Source organism: Phalacrocorax aristotelis, chromosome 1, assembly GCF_949628215.1.
Source record: "Phalacrocorax aristotelis chromosome 1, bGulAri2.1, whole genome shotgun sequence".
Classification (NCBI taxonomy): domain Eukaryota; kingdom Metazoa; phylum Chordata; class Aves; order Suliformes; family Phalacrocoracidae; genus Phalacrocorax; species Phalacrocorax aristotelis.
In genome coordinates this window covers 116,527,675-116,544,443 of record NC_134276.1, presented here as the reverse complement: position 1 = coordinate 116,544,443, position 16,769 = coordinate 116,527,675, and the positions used below count along the sequence as shown (strand labels likewise).

The 16,769-nt window shown below is 40.8% G+C and overlaps 1 protein-coding gene and 1 long non-coding RNA gene across 5 annotated transcripts in view; one reads left to right on the top strand and one right to left on the bottom strand.

The window, feature by feature from the left end:
* LOC142061464 (uncharacterized) overlaps positions 1 to 10,833 on the top strand; it is a 124,552-nt gene extending 113,719 nt beyond the window's left edge. The window contains exons 8-9 of the long non-coding RNA XR_012662134.1: positions 4,138 to 4,244; positions 10,335 to 10,833. This is a non-coding gene — a long non-coding RNA (uncharacterized LOC142061464). The remainder of the gene's footprint in view (positions 1 to 4,137; positions 4,245 to 10,334) is intronic.
* Positions 1 to 16,769, bottom strand: part of HTR1F (5-hydroxytryptamine receptor 1F) — a 120,480-nt gene that overhangs the window by 88,365 nt on the left and 15,346 nt on the right. The gene's annotated exons all lie outside the window — the stretch shown is intronic.

Genomic DNA, 16,769 nt, shown 5'->3' with positions numbered 1-16,769 from the left:
TTGCATGTTACCTGGGAAAAGAGACCAACACCCACCTCACTACAGCCTCCTTTCAGGCAGCTGTAGAGAACAATAAGGTCTCCCCTCAGTCTCCTCTTCTCCAGACTAAACAACCCAAGCTCCCTCAGGCGCTCCTCATAAGACTTGTGCTCTAGACCTTTCACCAGCTTTGTTGCTCTTCTTTGGATATCTGTAACGCAAACATCTGTAACTAGGATGGGGGGCTTTTTTGGCATTCCATTTATATTCAGTAGTTCTTCTAGGATGCAGTGTTTTGCATCTGAAAAGAAGTAATCTAAAACAGATGAGAGGACTTGCATTCTATCTTTTTCTCTTCATTGGCTACAAAGAGAATATAGAATGACCTGCCTAGACATAGGTTTCTAAATTACATATGAAAATCTTGTCTCAAGCAATGACACCAATTGGTAAAACTATAAAAGAAATAGGTTTATAGAAAAGATATGGTTGATGAATTACTACCTTTGTATGAATATCTGCCTGGGCTGAAAATAGACTATGATAAATCTAGTGTGCTTTAAAGTGGATCAGCAATACCACTTGGCAAATCTCACCTACTAAGCTAGGGTTTTTTTTCTACTGAGAATGTGGGCATCTGGCAATTCCTGTGTAATGCACTTAAATATGTAGTCCAGAGTCTACCTGGCAGTGGAGGTGCTAGGTAGCTCATATTATTTGCATGTCCTTAGCCTGAAACCTGCTGCAGGAATCAAATATCTGAGGTTCTACCTTGGGGTTTGGTATACCTTCACAACTCTGACCAGAAAGTACAGATGTGTGCTCAGCAGCAGCTCTTCATGACAATCAAGAGACACTAGAAATGAAATCTTTTAGGGGCCTTTATTCCAGAAGTCTTCAGTTGCTGTGACTTGCTGTAGCTTCAACAGCCCTAGAAAACATGCATTCCTCACTAACACAGCTTCTTTTGAAGGTATATGTTAAACTAGAACCCAGAATATACATTATTTAGTTAGCCTGTGTCTCAAGTGAGCACTTTAAAAACAGGATATAGAACTTTCCTAAGCTGTGCACAGTACTCAGAAGACTGTTCCATATCTGAAACTACCATAAGTTAACAACTATGGGTGTATCATCTTGCAAATTTAATTTTTAAATGAGAACAAGAGAACTTAAACTCAGCTTTCAGGCCTCTGAGGACTTTCTTCTTTCTGTTCCCTATTCTTCCTTTCCCTGTTCATCTATTGAAAAGTGAAAAAAAGACCAGAAGAGTAGAAGTAATTTGGATATTGATCCAATGAGTTAATACTTCTACCATTGCCATTAGAGCTACTGTAGTTGGAAAATAAAACAAAAGAAATATTCATCTTAAATTCCTCCACATCAGTGGTAGCAACTACTTTTATTAGTACAATATTGAAACAAAAAAACCCCACCAGAACCACTTTTGGTTGCAAGTTTGAAGTGTTAGTCCCACTTACGTTTCTCCTTGTCTGTATTGAAATTTAGGACAAGTATAAGCCCAATTACAATCACAGGAGCCACAGGTGTGTACAAGAAGTGACTGAAACAGTGCCACACTCCACCCATGATAAAGCAAAAGTGAAAAAGTATAAAGAGTATTGCTCTCCCCTTACAAGAATCTTGCAATTTGTGTTTCCAGCTCGTAACAGTAGAAAGAGTGCACAGACTAGATGATGTAACAGCTTAATAAAATAGTGAATATATCCAAACTACTTGGTACAAGTAAAAGATTAGACCAAGTTCTCCCTTGGTTTTCTTAGACATACATCCAAAATGCCTATACTTGCAATAGGAACTTGTGTAGAGAAGGCATTGTATTTAAAATATTAATGGAAATTCAAAGATTCTATTCTACAACTGTGCTAAAATTCATGCTTCAGGCCATGGGAGAAACCTAAGCTACTGGTGTGCATCAAAATGAAACTTGAGGACTTCTATTTATGCATGTTGATGCACTGTATTAATGTGTCATGTGTATCTAAAACCAAAAATTACTTTATCTTCCTCTTTGAATATATGAGGCCAAGAGGAGCAGAGAAAGCCCGCTAAAGGGGGCAGGAGAGTTTCTTCATGGTTTTGTGGGGCTAGAGACAAAGGATGGGGCTTGCTCTGTGCTTGGGGAGGTCCTAGCACCACCCCTCAGCATGGCACCTGGAACCCTGTGCTGGCAAGATTTTGGCATTCTGAACGGCAGAACAGTGCAGAAAAATTATGTCCTGGTGTGCCGTAGAAAAGGGAGTCATCCTGAAGCTCTGTGCCTCATGGTCAGAAGTCATCCCTGGCCCTACTTTTATTTTGTCATACAGCCAAAGCGACCTTGGCTGAGCCAGGTCTGGAGGGTTAGTCCCTGAGGAGTTGGAATTTGCGTCAGCTTGCACCCGTTGGCTTGCGTGGTCCACAAAGCAAGCCATTGGCCTGTGTCCTGTGGGTGCTATAGACATTCTCCCCCTTCTTCCCCAAATAAAAGATGTGCTGTCTTTGCTGCCCCCTTCCTCTCTCTGCCCCCTTTCTCTCTTAGCTCTGTCTCTAAGTGGAGAGTAAGTGTGTGCAAGCAGTGATGAGGTAAAGAGGGGAGAATATTTAAGTATTCATCCTCTGTAGTACCTTCTCTTTTTACTGCTTGCAGTAGAAGACAGGCTGATTCCCTGTGTTTCCTCTTTTCTCCACATTTTTTTTGTCTTGTCCCTAGGCTGTAGGGAGCTGGGAATCAGGGGACTAAAACTTCCTTTTAACGCTGCTACTTCAAATCCAGCTGAGGCTAACAATGACTGACTGTTTCAGTGTACGTAAAATTAGTTTTCCCGGGATTTCAGTGGATCAGAGGCTGTACCTCACAAAATAATTAATAGCGCTGCTAGAACCCAAGAAGATAACCCAAAGATGGAAGACGTGACATCCCCAGAGATCTCATTGAAGGTCTGAGCTGAATCATGTCCAAGGGGCAATGGAAGATAATTATGCAGTTTAGCCGTTTTAGTCTACGTACCTGTTTTGGAGAGGGGCGAAAAAAAATAAATTCCATATAGACCCAGGCATATTCATCAGCTACATGACCTGTACAGATACACTGTTAACAAAACTGTTAAAGGCTTGGAAAACAATATAGCTTGCAGCTCAAGTACGAACCAGCTACATAGTGGTTTGCTGAAGGTCTGATGAGAACACTGCAGATGTATTTTACTGATTGCTTCTGTCTTTCTAGAAAAACTAATGCTTTCTTTAGTTTTAAGCCATAAAGCTGTGTCCAGCTCTGCACGCCATGGTGTTTCTGCCCCATCAGTTCAGCCATTCTGCCACAATCTGTTGTTAAAATGATTTTACATTTCTTAGAGGATATTTGAAAAGGGTGGAAGAAAACAGCAGATTTGCAGTGGATTTGGAGGGTATAAATAAATATGAAGATAACACTGAATCAAAGCACCACTACCTCAGTGCCCCTTCCTTAAAGGTTTTGTTATTGACCGTTTATCTGAGAGCTAGACACACAGATGGCACTAATCCCCACACCCACCCCGATGTGTCACGTTCAAATAATGTATTACAATAACTAACACAGAAGTTTCCCCACAAAGTTCAGTCACTTTGCACTAAAATTGATGTATTCGATTGTTAATATTTAATGTTTCTCCTGTGAGAGCTCCAGTAATAGTTTTCTGTAGGCAATTTGTCTTTTATTTACAGGCATGTATAATAATTGTGTTTGACAGCAGGAACATAAAAATATTTGCAGATAAATTTTACTCAAAAAACCCCAACCCTCCCAAAGGAAAAAATATTCAAGGATGTTGAAGAATATATTTTAAATGTTAACTAAAGAGCAGTTAAACATTTTTCAAACTGTCCCATTTGGCACAGCTGTAAATAACAATCTGTCGATTATAAACAGTCTTCTGTTGACTACGTTAGCAAATGTTAGGCTTACTTGCTATTAACTGAGAGTTTCAGCTGAGAGTATATTTATAAAGTTCTGCAGTGTTGACACTAGTACCTATATCATTTCTTGCAGATTGGTATAATGCTGAAAGAATCTTTGTGCAAACATATTTAAAGCTCTTCATCCTTATGTCTGAAGATATTGATATGGATGGAGTTAGAGATATTTATCACCATCTTTACTTTGATCCTCTTCTGCAGAAAGGCAATAAGCTGAAGAATTCATGTATCTGGAGAAGCACGGAAGACAGTTTCATCTGCCAGTGAAAGTAATCACTGAGGCGTAAAGGATTGGTTGACTTCTGGATGTGAGTGCGTACAACATAGATGTCTTGCAAATATTACATGTTGCATACTGATCTTTCATCAAAGCAGAATTTATGGGTGTTTTCTCACTACTAGACCAGTGGTGTGTTATATGATTCCATTAATTATTATGAAAAGCTGATAGCATTCAACAAAAGTAAATAATGATTATGGGTACCAGCGTATGTAGTACTGTATGAACAAGGAAAAGGGGGGAGATCAGTTCACTCCTGCTGATGAGCACTTAAATATTGACATCAGACAGGCAGGGATTCTCAACCTGTGTTCCAAATGAAAATCAACTCTTGCTTGGCCCACTGGTTTGGATGTAAGGCAAATATCATATGGTGAAGTGTGGTTTATAAAATATATTTTTCCTTTCTTTAAGTAGAAGTTATCAGTTTGTTGCTTTCAATTTAAAAGAACTGCTTATTGTATCAGATAGAGGATGCCCTACCCGCGTTCGGGCCATGCCATTACCTATGCATAATGCATATAAAACTTCCCAGCTTTCTAAAGCCAAACCAGATGAAAACAAAAATAGGACATTTAGGGACTGGAATATGCATTATTTCTTAAAGAACAAAACTAAACTAATTGTCTAATTATCTCTTCCCAACCCCTGAAAACTTATTTGTTCTGGATATTTTTTTTTTTCACGGGGTTGGGTAAAGTGAAGGTGCTACAAGAGCACAGCAAAGGGTGGCGTCAAACAAATGTGAAAAACGGCAGCACTTGGTCCCAGGTACTTCGAAAGCTGCACTGAGAAGAGACTTTACCTAACATCTCCCACTCTGATGTAAAATTACCGCCTACTCAATATGTTATTTATGTGTATTCAAAGTCATAGCTACTAGCTTGCCTTCAAAGCTGATGTTTTAAGTATTCGGTGTGCAAGCCCAGCAGAAGAGACATGCTGACAGTGGACCAGGTTCAACCATTTCTTGTACATTAGCATTGTTTGTTAAGGTCTGGTCTGCATTGCCTGTGCAAAAAATGCTGACAGAAAAAAGTGCTGACAGAAACAAAGTGCTCAAGTGTCGGTGAATCAGTTTGGCCAGAGGATTCTTCATTAAAGGTAATTATGCATGAGAAGAACTTTGCTTGATTGTCAGCTTGAGTTTGTAGAACTGGCAGATTGGAGAAAACAAAACAAATCTAACTTGCAAATAATGTATACTTTACATGGAAATAACTGACAGACAACAATTTATAAAGTTCATGCGTGCTGCTTTTATGGCCACTTTGCAGGCAGAACTATCATTTATATGGAAGTAGAAAGTGCTACCCCCCTATCTTGAAGGTTTCACTGTGATGAAGCTAAATCTGTTTAGAATGGCATAGTCGGGTCCAGAACCCCTTTGAAGGCAACATAAAAATTCTGTTGATAAACAGCCTGTCCCTTCTGTAAAACACAAGTGAAGAAAAAAACCAGCTTTAATAGAAGTGTCTGAGAAGTAGGCAGATTTAAGATAGACTGATTTAAAAATTTTTTTTAGAAGTAGATGTATATAAGAATTTTCTTTTTCAAGCTGAATCTTTTTTTCTTTTGAAAAAACTGGTCTTGCATAAGCAGGAAGAACTTCATATGGCGATTGCAAAAACAAACAAGCCTTGCCCAAAACCCAGTCCCCAAACCCTCCTCCATGTGGGGTCTAAGGGTAACAATGTCCCGGCGTCCCTCCAGACCCCTTCCAAGCTTCAGCTGGAGCTGAAGTGGAGCAGATTGTCCAGGGCTTCACGCAATCTCCAGTTCTCTTGTTTCTCTCTTTAACTCTCGTTTGTAGAGGTGTTTCAAATACTTCAAATACCTCAAACTGATGTTTTGAGGATGAGAAAAAGATGCTAGCAAATTTAATTTCCAGCTTTGAAAAAAGGTCCGTCACCAAATTGAATTGCATACCTATATATCAGTTCTTATAAAGGCAAAATACATTAAGAAGATTCAATAAAAAAAGAATTGGTTTTAGGAATAAATAAATACAGGTTAGCGATGAAATTTCTTTGTTCAGTGACTGGGATATAGAGTGCAAGTGAAACGTATATTTGTCCTACAGATTTTTTTGTGCTTTCAAGAATGACATTAGAGTTGACTAAGAGGAGAAATTACAGAATTGAAATTTATTATATATATATTTGCAATTGCTACTTAATAAGATACATTCAGAAGTAGTGAAGATGTAATATGCACTGAAAATAGTAGACATGGAAGAAAATTGCATTACAAAAATGAATTAAATTGGATTTCAAGCCATCCATTACACAGTGGAAATGAACTTAGAAGAGAAGATATGGCTTGGCACGCAAAATAATTATTTTAAATGGGTATATGCATTAAAAGGTTGTGTCAATGTGCACACACAACTCTAGTGACCTTGTCTGGTGGGACATGGGGGATTTTGCCTTCAGACTGCTGCAGGCTAATTGGCACTGCACTCCTGTTCTCCAAAAATAGAATAGTTAACATTGTTCTTTATTTGCAGAACCCTTTTTCTCTTAGATCATTGCAAGGCTTTTTAATAAGAAACCTTAGAGTATATTTGTGAAACGAGTCAGATATTTTAAATGGGTACGTTGAAGCAAACCTAAAAAGGAATTTACCAACGTGATGTGTCAGTAGCAAAAAGCTGGTGAAAGAGTTCACAGACAAAACATATATTTAAGTTTGGTTAAACCCGTGGAAGGAATATGCCGTGTCCTCCAAACTTGAAAAGCATAAAGCTAATTATGTGAAAGACTTGTGCCTTCCTTTCTATTCTCATATTTCAAGACTGTCAATAGTTTGTTTTAGCTTTGATGAACTTTGCATAAACTCTGGTAAAGTTTCAAAGTAATGGATTGAGGGGAAATTCTTGGTTGCTTCTTCTTAAGTATGTCTCTCATCTGGGCAGCATGGGTGCAGTTGATTACACGAGCGGTGTGTGAGCTGTCATGTGATTTCAACAACTGTTATAGCAGGCAGGGCTTGACTTTTCCATTTCCTCCCTCAGCTCAAGGAACAACTGGCAGAACTAGAAAAGTCTGTGCCATGTCAGCATGTCCAACAGGAATCTTTGCCTTGTGAGGGAATACATGGACCCTGTTTGTTGCTAGAGTGAGAAGTACACAAGATGGATGATAATTAAGCTGCCTGCAAGTAGTAACAAGGCAAAGGATTATTACTAAATGCTGGAATATTATCAAGTCAAATGCATAGGAAACCATGTGGGAATCACAGAGACTTGATTATAAAGAAACTTTTAGACAAAAGGACTAGGAATGGTCTCTCTTCTACCTGCCTCGGGCAAATTTATCACTAAATCCATTTTCCAAACTGATCAGTCTCCATTTCTAACTAGTTCTGTACCAGTTACTTTCATGGGAAGATTGTTCCCAAACCTCATTGCATTGAAGGTTAGAAACATTTTTCTAACTTCATAATGTGTGTGTTCTCATGTCAGTATTATCCTTTAGCTAAAATATTATTTTCCCCTTTCTGGTTTTTACTTCAGTGGTATGTTTGTAGACAGAACCCCTATCCTATCCTATTTTGGCAAGCTTGAACAGTCTTTCTGCAACCTCTTTACAATTATATAGACATTTAAAGACGGATTGGCCCAGCAGAATTATTGAAAATACCAGTTACTCTGCCTGCTGTTTGGCATCCAGTTCTTTCAGAATTCTGCTGTGACTGATCATTTGGTCTCAAAAGACCAAATAAGCTCCTTAGCGATTTCCCTAATGTCATTCCCTTTAGCCATTCTGCCTTATGTTCCATGCCCAACATCATCTCCTCTGACTGACATGAGGCAGAGTATACTTAGGTTTTGGGCTGTACCTGGATTATCTTTAATCTCTGTCACATTCTTCCTGTATAATATCTCCATTTTCCCCCCTGTTTGTTTTCATATCCTGTGCAAAGTCTAATTTTCACTGTGTGTGAGCATTTCATCTCTAACGTTCAGCTTGCTTTGCTGCTTAGTACTTTCTTCTTGGTTCTGCATACGCAGCATCTGTTTTTGTTGCCACTGTTCATCCTACTGGGCAAGCCTACTTCCACATTTAAAATAGCAATTATGGATTTAAACAAGGAAAACACGTTTCCTAAATGTGGCACTGCACTGTGCTTCACAGCTTCCAGGTCAAGTTACTTTAGCAGCTTGTTTTTGTTATCCTAAAGGAAACTCTCATTAGACCAATGTAACCTTCCCTTTGCTTAGTATGCACCATTTTGCATTTATATCTTGGCTTCCAAGTTATATTCTGGGTGAAAAACCTATTTGTGTTCTATAAACATTTATATAGCTGTATGTAGATTCTGCATTCTCTCCTAAATGGTGATCAGATGAAACTTTTCTATTTACTCCATGGGTGACATTTATGGACTGAGCAGAAATGATGTAAAGTGCTCCGTTTTGTAATTCAGGAGAGAAAAACAACAGTAATATCAGTTTCCTCATGGTAGACATAATTTTTGATTCAGTGGTGTAAAATGAACACTACACAGAATTTTAGCAATAAATAAACTTTTATAAGAATGACAGTAAATTAAGCTTATATATATTTATGCTGTCGCACAAGTTTTCAAATCTGCCTTGTACCTGTGTTTTGCCAACTTCTTTCCTCATATTCTCTACCTGCTCCCACACTGTTAATAACAACTCATTATTTGATGTCGCCTTTGTTGCCTCCCATCATGTTCCTCTTTCATTTGCTTGAATTGCCTCTTTTTCCTGTTGCTGTTTATTTTTAACTCCTACTTTCAAAGTAATTTCTTACTTCACCTGACTGCCTTCATTATGCTAAGCTGGTTTTGCCTTGAATATTTTGTAACAGGCAACTTTGAGCGCTGTAAGGTCTCTAGCCATCTCAGTTCTAGGGGAGGGGAAGCTGTCCTTTGCAGCATCTGTTGCCTAGCAATCTGTTTCTCAGGTGCCTTTAGCTGTACAGCATTCTGATCAAAGCTTAAAAGGCAAGCACATGGGAAAGTGAAAATGGACGTGAAAAACACTGCAAAGCACAGCACTCGCTGCAACGTTTGCGATTTTTTACATGATGGGGAAGAGAACCCAGCAATATTTTATGCCCTACAGGCTGTTGTGTACAAGAGGTTTAACTCCTTTTGCTAAGTGTACTGCACTCCTTGGAAGAGAGAAACAGTTGTCACCATCTAGCAGCTCTCCACTGGACAGTGTGGCGTGACTCTGCCTGTGCAAGATTCAAACTAATATTGCTCAGCCTTGATTTCTGTTTTTTACCTTAGACATTTTCACTAACAATCAGGTGGCATTCATACCAGAGGCCAAGGAAGTAGCATGTTTTCTGTAGGATAAAGTTGGTATAGGTGGGATGGAGTACTCTTAGAAGCTCTGCTGTTTGTCATTCAGATATCATTCAGAGTAAAAGACCCAGGCATGGGTTTGCAGGTAACAGACCATCACTGTGATCAATTTGAGCTGTTTCATGACATAGCGACTACTCTACACTGGTCCCCGCTAAAAATGCAAAAGTTCCCCATACCTTGACACCAACAATATTGTGTTCAGGCTTTAAAAAGGCATAAAAGAAACCTTGTGTAATAAGGCTTTGTTAATATTCATTATGCCCAGGTTCTTGAGATGTCAGGCTAAATTTTATTCGCACCATCCAAATAACTAACTAATACCATCACTGAACAAAATTAGGTGGGGTGGTTAGTACCATTCATGATGTTAGAGGGAAAATGAAATTAATCATCCTTGCAAAACCAAACATCTCTTCAGTGACATTATCTGGATAAGAATATCTATATTAAGACAGTATGACCCCAGCCTAACATAGCATTTTCCAAAACTGTCTTTGCGGTGTAGGTATTTGGGTTGTATTGACTTTCAGTGTGATTGAGCATTGAAATAATTTAGGCATTTATACAAGTGTTTTATCTATGAAGTGACTCCTGAATAGAAACATGAGTATGTATTCTGTTATTAAAAAATTGTGTCCTACCTGTGGCACATAAAAATCTGGGGATAAAGATAAGTAAATCACCCTAAAGACAAAACTTCTGAAATCCAGGAAGTTTAGGGTACAATAGCTAAAAAAGGTCTCTTGGTAATCTCTTTTCTTTCTTCAAGGTTGTTGTGGTTCAGCCCCAGTCAGCCAACTAAACACCACGCAGCCGCTCGCTCACTTCCCCCATCCCACAGGGATGGGGGAGAGAATCAGAAGAACAAAAGCAAAAAAAAAACTTGTGGCTTGAGGTAAGAACAGTTTACTAATTAGAATAAAATAATAATTGTAATATTGATTGTGATAACAATAATGATAATATAATAAAAAGGAAAAGGGAAAAAGGAAAAAAAACCAGAACCACAAACGATACAGCCGCTCACCACCCGCCGACTGATGCTGCCCGTCCCCGAGCTGCGATTGCTGCCTCCCTCCCCCGGCCAGCCCCTCCCAGGTAACATACTGGGCATGACGTTACATGATATGGAATATCCCTTTGGTCAGTTTGAGTCCGGACTCTCAGCTGTGCCCCCTCCCCTCCCGGCTTCTTGTGCACCCGGCAGAGCGTGGGAGGCTGGAAATGTCCTTGACCAGTACAAGCGCTGCCCAGCAACAGCCCAAACATCGGTGTGTTATCTCAACATAGTTTTCATACTAAGCCCAAAGCACAGCACTGTGCCAGCTGCAGTGAAGAGAATCAACACTATCCCAGCTAAAACCATGACAAAGGTTTACAAAACAAGGGGTTTCTTTGGCCCAATCTTTCAAAAGCATAACGGAAATGTAGTAGAAACACAGATTATACCAAATTCCACTCAAAGTTTCTGCACCACTAGACGGTTAAGCAGATAAGTCTCTTTCCCAGCTAAGCAGCTGCTGAGTCTCTTGGCTATGATTTTGGGACTTCACAATGACATTTTCACATACCGTGCTTTTGGCATGTGAGGAAAAACCACACCCTGCTTATTCTCCTGTTCCTGATACTTTCTCAGTTAGATGATCATTGTTTTTTGTCACAATTTTATATATTACATTTCATAAAAAGAAACAGGGAACGGCGCAATTAGTAATATCCTCATAATACCCATCCCCATGATTCCTGTATGTTCAGACTCTAGCCATTCTATAGTGCATCTGAGTTTCCAGCTTAAACTGACAGCTTGCTATTAAGATAACTTTTTAGTAAAAAGCATAAGAGAAGGTTGTCAGATGCTTTGTTGACTGGAGAAGTATTAAATCAAAGTGTTGATTTGGAATGACTTTTTCCTTAACTTTCTGAGCTTGAAAGAGCTGTTTTTCTGTCTGTGTTTTATGTCTGGTTTTAAGTTTTCTGAGAAAGGTGTTTCCATACCTATGCTCTATTTAAAAGTGTAGGTCTTCACCAGAAAGACAAGGGAGTAAATCTTCAGAAGTAATATAGGACTTTTAGTGTCAAGGTATTTTCCTTTGCAAGGCTGGAGGAGGGAGGGAAGGGGGATGGAAATGAGATGGTGAGGGTGAAATTATAGTTGGGCTGAGAGACCCACTGAACCTTACTTTTCTCCTGGATTTTCCCACACTCACATGAAATACGCTGTAGAGATCAATAAACAAGTGAAGACTCTTTCTCCTGTTAAAACTCTTGAAGGGAAAGCATTCATTTCCCTGCTTTTGAAGCCTTGCCTACAAGGGCAAGTTATGAGAAATTATGGTTATATTTGAAATTTTTTGCACAGCAACGAATAGCCAAAGTTGGTCATTTCTCACTACCCTTTTAAATTTGGGCAGCAGTGAGTCTTTGACACCACAGCACCGCACCAAAGGTTAATCTTATGGTGCTCTCTCCCATCATGGGGCTGGAGGCAATTTGCTATGTTTTTTCTTTTTTTCCCTTAAAAGCTCGGTTAGAAATTGTGTAAGGTCTGGGAATGTGGGACCGGAGAGCAGCAAAGACTCAAAGGAGTCAGCTGTATCATTCATGTGCCTTTTGCAAACTATGCCCATTTTTACGTTGTCAGCCAGCAGGGAGGGGAGGTGGCGCAGTGAGATCCCCAGAGTCATAACTGTGATGTGGATGCTGGTGTCTGCATGTGTCGTCGCACAGCCAAGTGGCATGAACAGCTAGTTGCTATGTCATTTTGGACAAAGGAGGATAGAATCTAAGGGCTAGTTTTGGTGGGTTCTGTCTGCATCAAACGAACTTCCAAGAGCTCAGTTTCTGGGGTAGGAAAATCAGTATTCATTTTTAGGAAAGGATGTGATGTGGGATCAGGATATATAACAACTGTATAAGTGTGAATGCCCCCAGCCACCTTTTAGGCCCTTTTTGCAGCCTGCTTTCCCTGCAGCTGAAGTGCTGTTCCCTGGCAGAGGGTGGCCGGGTAGGGCCAGGCATCCCGCTGCTCTCCTAGGAGGCACATTTTGTCCTCTGCTTATTGACTGGTTTATGGTGCCGTTTGCTAGCTGGGCAAAATAAAAGTGTAGCTGTACTTCTGGTGGCTGCAGAGGAATAAGTTTTTTGAAGATTGAACGAACAAAGGTGGTGCTTGCTGCAGGGCCAGAGGTAGCAGAGCAAGGCTTGTTTGCTGGGTTTTGCACAATGGCTGTGGCAGCAATGGACAACGTTATTGTCAGGTGAAAGATATGTTCAGAGACACTTCATACAGTCGGTGATGCTGCCTCTAGCACCAGCGGTTAACTGCGAAGCCTAGTGGATTAGAAATGCCTTGTTCTAATTTTCATCTACAAGCTCCCTTTATTACCCCTTTTTAATGCTTTCCCAGTGTATCTTGAAAAGGGCAGGGCATTATCTTTACAGCATGGGTGATTTTATGGAAGGGTATCGACTCATGTCAACGACTCGTACATAAGAAGTGCAAGTTTTAAGACACTGGAACATAAACATAAACATCAGAAATGGCACAACCATCTAACTGAATGTAACAATGTGGATGTGGAAAAATATGTTTAAACTTATCCAATTCATTCCAACTTTTGCTCTTTCTCTCAGAAGAAAGCATAATGTTGCATTTATGTCCTAGAAGCTTTGCTTTTCCTCTCAGTGCTGAAGAAAAAAGGAGAGGCTGTTGCATACAGGAGGGAAGATGGTAGTCTCAGTATTCACTGCCAAGTGGTGCACAGCCAGTACATCACTCTCCATGAGGGACAGAGCTTCATTAAGGAAGGGTAGAGGGTAGCCATATGGTACCAAAGTATTTTCCATTTCTGTCTATTTCTGTGCCATTTCCAGAAGCTTGTTTTCCATATACCTGCCTCTTATAACCGTTTGGGGTTTTTTTTTGGTTTTTTTTTTTTTTTTAATCCTCTCCTCTTTCTACAAGACCTTCTCTCACTTTTTTCTTCCCATTTTCTGGCCCCTGACCAGACTTCAGGTTCTTATATGTTCTGCCATTCACTTTCCAGTTCCTGGCGCAGAAATCTCTCAGGTGTGCTGGGATGTTGCTGGGACAGAACTGAAGCGGTGGTGGAGAGAGGGGAAAGAGTTAAAACTGGTGACTGGGAAGCTTTGAAACAGAACACAATAGTTATTGTGCTAATTCTCATCTCCATAGCAACGCTAATGCATGTTTTTCCCTCACTCCTGGAATTCCCTTCCTATGGTCTCCTTCTGGGCTAGGCTGAACTCTGGGCTCAGCCTGGAGACCAGCACTGGGACAGGGACTTGGAGGATGCCAGTACGGTTTTGAATTGGTGGAAGGGCTATTGGGAAATTGGTGAGAGGCAGAGAAAAATGTAGTAACCTCCTAGCACAACTCTGCTGGCTATCCTTACGGAGGGGGACAGGTGCGATCAGGAGGTTTGCCATCAAGGAACAAAAAGGGTTTTGTTGAAATGGCAATGGCAGCTGGCACAATAGGCAGAAATGTTTGTGTTGGAAGGATTCTTGCAGAAGTTCTGTGAGAGTGAGAGGTCAATATTACTTTCACAGGTGACTTCTCACAGAGACCCTCTTGCCTTTGAATGTATGATCTTTATTTTAAATTTGGTTTTGTTCTTCACAAACGGCTTAGCAAAAATAGATTTTTGCAATAACTTTTCTGAAATCATATCATTAATAGTGCTGAGACTGTGATAAAAGCAAACTGAATATCTTAAAATCTGTACGCATCTTTAAATATCTTATTTTGGGAAATATATCTTATAAAAGGTAAAGGTAGCTGAAAGCTCAGAGTTCAACCTGTAAAGCAAACTACTATCTCAATTGTATTTTCTCCTACCTGCTATCTTGGTAACCATGCTTGCATTATAATAAGCTTGGTTTTTTTAACCCTCGTGGTACCTCGTGGTACCGTCATGCTGAGTGACAAAAGTGCTGGGAGGAAGGATACTTTTTGATATTCCATAAATGCAAGCGTCCCAAGGTGCATTTGTCACTGCTTAACACTACTGTGCCATTTGGAGAATGCCAGAGGGCAAACTTTGAAAAGGTATAAGAAGCACCAAGAGGGAGAAGAAAATGCTAGGAAATGCTGTTGTGACAGATGGTGAGATGGTAGGCTGTTCTCAGATGGAGGCATGTTGAAGAGCTTTACTTCTCCAGTCTGGACAGATTCCTGAGAACAGGTTTGGGGCAAAAATGTCCGGGAAACCTCAGAATAGCTTTAATCTGTGAACTTCAACTACTGGCAGAAAAAAATTTAGTTAGCAGCTCTTTAGGTATTGGAGTTGAACATGTTCTGCTGGCAGTTTTGGCTGTCCATGAAAATCTATCAGGAGTCCTGGCTGGAATTCATTGTGCCTTGGCTGTGAAGTATTAGTGCCACTTGGAGCCAAACCAGCACCTGCTGGGAGCTTGTTTTGTCAATGGTCCTTGACTTAGCCTGCAGTAGTAGAGTATCCAGATGCTCCCCTCTCAGCTAGCAGCCCTGCTGGGTGTATACCATCAGGTCTGGCACTATTCTGGCAGCTAGACTGAGCAATGAGGTGTTTCTCAAGGGCAGAGAGGCCCTGCAGAGGGATCTGGACAGACAGGAGAGGTGGGCAATCACCAACCATATGAAGTTTAACAAGGGCAGGTGCTGGATTTTACGCCTGGGGCACGGCAACCCTGGATGCACATACAGACTGGGGAGTGAGAGGCTGGAGAGCAGCTCTGCAGAGAGGGACTTAGGGGTTCTGGTTGATGGCAAGTTGACCATGAGCCAACAGTGTGCCCTGGCAGCGAAGAGGGCCAACCAAGTCCTGGTGTGCATCAAGCCCTGCATTGCAGCCGGTCAAGGGAGGTGATTGTCCTGCTCTGCTCTGTGCTGGAGCGGCCTCATCTTGAGTGCGGTGTGCAGTTTTGGGTGCCACAGTACATTAAGGATATAAAGCTACTAGAGAGTGTCCAGAGGAGGGCCACGAAGTTGGTGAAGGGTTTAGAGGAGAAACTGTATGAGGAGCGCCTGAAGTCACTTGTTTGTTCAGCCTGGAGAAGAGGAGGCTGAGGGCAGACCTCATCGTGGTCTGCAGCTTCCTCACAAGGGTCGGAGAAGGGGCAGGTGCTGATCTCTGCTCTCTAGTGATGCTAGGAAATGGCAGGAAGATGTGCCAGGGGAGGTTTAGGTTGGATATTAGGAAAAGGTTCTTCCTCCAGAGGGCGGTGGAGCACTGGAACAGGCTCCCCAGGGAGGCAGTCACGGCACCAAGCCTGACGGTATTCAAGAAGCACTTGGACAATGCCCTCAGACACATGGTGTAAATTTGGGGCTGTCCTGTGCAGGGACAGGAGTTGGACTTGATCCTTGTGGGTCCCTTCCAACTCAGGACATTCTATGATTCTTTTGAGTAGATCTCTGCTAGGATTTGCTCAGCTTTTGGCTAAGACTGTTGCAATCCTGAGAAAGGTATGTAGATCTGCAGCTGGAATGCACCCAGCTATGCAGCAGCATTTAAAGTGGAAATGACACCTGGGCACCTCATGGAAACAGTGAGCTTCCAGGTAAACTGAAAGTGCAACAGAGGAAAGTTAACTCAAAACAGAATTGCTTGCCTTATCAGCTGACTCTGAAGTTAAATTGCTAAGTCATTTTCAAGCAAGTATTCAATTTCACCAAAAGTATGTACTAATAATATAGATGTTATTCTATAGACATGAGGCATTTTAATTTCAAAAATAATAATTAAATAAAGGAATAAACCTAAACATCTTTTATTTTCTCAGTCCCTTCTGTCCATCCCTTCTCCTATCTTTCAATCACATAGCCTTGATACCCAAATTGGAGACCTTCCTTTCCCCACACATTCAGAGTCTATTGCGTACGTGTAGTTTCCAGAGCACTGAGTGGGCTTGATGTACCATCAGGCTGGAACGTGTGAGGAGCTAATTCTGGGATGCATGAGTACAGGAATTGTCATGGGAACACAGCCGATAATCAAGAAGGATAAAAATTCCAGTAGGAAAACAGGCTATGGGAGGCTTCCATCATGTTGCTCAAAACAACCTTAGAGAGATAATAATTTTGCAATTATTTAAAAGGAAACACCATGCAGTGGAAATCCCTGACAAAGCAGATCACCAATAATAAATGAAAAAGGACACTTTAAAAAAGTAATTTATTCTAGTTATACAAGGACAAAAA